We start from the raw sequence: 1,709 nt of genomic DNA, 5'->3' as shown, positions 1-1,709 counted from the left end.
CGAAGGCCGGACGCCGCTCCGCGCAGGCCCCTGGCAACCGCGCCTTGGCAACCGGACGCCCGGGAGAAATCTTAAAGCTGCAGCGCGTCCTTTCTCCGCCGTGCTACCTCGGCTGTCCGGACCCCAGAGCGAACAGTCCTTCGAAGGAGGGTTGGTGGTGGTGGGTGTCAGCACTGGGGATCTGACTCACCCCCACACTCGTTGATCAAATATATATTGAGCCTGCCTGCCCGGGAACGGGCAGCGATTACAAAAATGAGCAAGATCCTGCCAGGAGACGTTCACAGTCTAGCGCACAAGGCAGACCACACTGGCTGAGGTGAGCAGGATTATTCAGAATGAAGGGGTTTTGGCTGGAGGGCTGAGGGGCTGTGATAAAATATTCCTGCAGCACCTGCCTTACTCCAAACCCCGCCCCCCCATTGTGTTCTCCCCACCCCCCATAGCCATGTGAGAGGGGCGCTCTCATTGCCACCACTATCTATCCCATTTTAAAGATGAAGAATTAGAGGCCCAGAGTGTTGAAGGGACTTGGCCAAAAATCTGGACTTACTTTTTGGAGAATCCAGGACTAGGTCATAGGTCTTCTGATCCCCGCCAGTTTTCATTGTGCATGTCTAGAAGGTCAGATCTAAATGAGGATACGTAATAGAAATTGTTAACAGGTGTGGCAGGAGAAAGGGTAGCTGAAGGAAGAGATGGCAACTTCACTCTTCTACTGCCCGCTGACCTCACCTTGTCTGTCGCTGTCTTCATGAGCAGGACTGGATGCCGGCAGAGGGCTCAATGAGGTGACCTCCAGATGTCCCTCTGGTTCTATGATTTGATAGCTCCTGTCTGAAGACCAGGCACTCTGCCACCATTCTGGGCAGCAGTAGTTGGCAGGGGGCTGCAAACTGGGGTGATTCCAGGCTCCTGCAAAAAAAAAAGGGGGTCAGGGTTGGTGGAAGAGGATTAGAGGAGTGGTAAGACTGCTTGGCAAAAGAAAGCTTGAGTTCATATCACTAGGAAAGCCTGGCCTCAGGTTCCCTTCCTGTGCACCTTTCTCCTTTCTTTCTTTATTTTTTTTGCATGTCCATTCAGGCAAAAGCATCTGTGCCAGTGTCTGGGTTAGGCTCAGAGGCTGTTGGTGAGACAAAAGCATACTGGTTCTGGAACCAAGCTCATTTGGTTTCTAGTTCTATCATTTACTAGCTATGAAACCTTTAGTAGGTGACTCAATCTCAGTTTCCTTGGCTTTAGAATACAGCCATTAATATCTACTTTTCAGGGTTATTCTAAGATTTAGATGAGAACAATGTCTGCCATGTTTGGTACATGGAGATACTTAATAACTGGCAAACATTTAAATGTCCTTGCTTATTTTGGTAGTCTGATTATATTCCTAAAGATATATTCTCAGAACCTGTGAATGTTACCTTAGCTGGAAAGAGTTTTTGTAGATATAATTAAGAATATTGAGCTGACGAGATTATTCTGGATCATGTGGGTGGGCTCTAAATGCCACCACAGGTGTCCTGAAAAGAGAGGAATGTCTGTAATCTTAGCTACTAGGGAGGCTATGGCCAGAAGATTCCAGTCTGGGCCAGTCTGGGCAATTTAGTGACACTGTCTCAAAATAAAAGTTTAGTGTACTGGGGATGTGGCCCAGCATCAGAGTGCTTGTTTAACATGTGGGCAACCCTGAGTTCAATCCTAATTATATGATG

The 1,709-nt window shown here is 48.2% G+C and overlaps 1 long non-coding RNA gene across 1 annotated transcript; it reads right to left on the bottom strand.

Moving 5' to 3' along the window:
- Positions 1-37: 37 nt before the first annotated feature.
- On the bottom strand, positions 38-1,023 carry LOC106003033. Its single transcript, XR_001175971.1, has 3 exons — positions 736-1,023; positions 554-631; positions 38-138 (listed from the first exon to the last, which is right to left on the bottom strand). It is a non-coding gene; the product is annotated as an uncharacterized LOC106003033 (long non-coding RNA).
- Between the last annotated feature and the right edge of the window lie 686 nt (positions 1,024-1,709).

The sequence above is a fragment of the Dipodomys ordii genome, unplaced genomic scaffold (assembly GCF_000151885.1).
Source record: "Dipodomys ordii isolate 6190 unplaced genomic scaffold, Dord_2.0 Scaffold7, whole genome shotgun sequence".
Lineage (NCBI taxonomy): Eukaryota > Metazoa > Chordata > Mammalia > Rodentia > Heteromyidae > Dipodomys > Dipodomys ordii.
The sequence above is the reverse complement of the archived record's forward strand: the minus strand, read 5'-3'. Positions and strand labels throughout refer to the sequence as shown.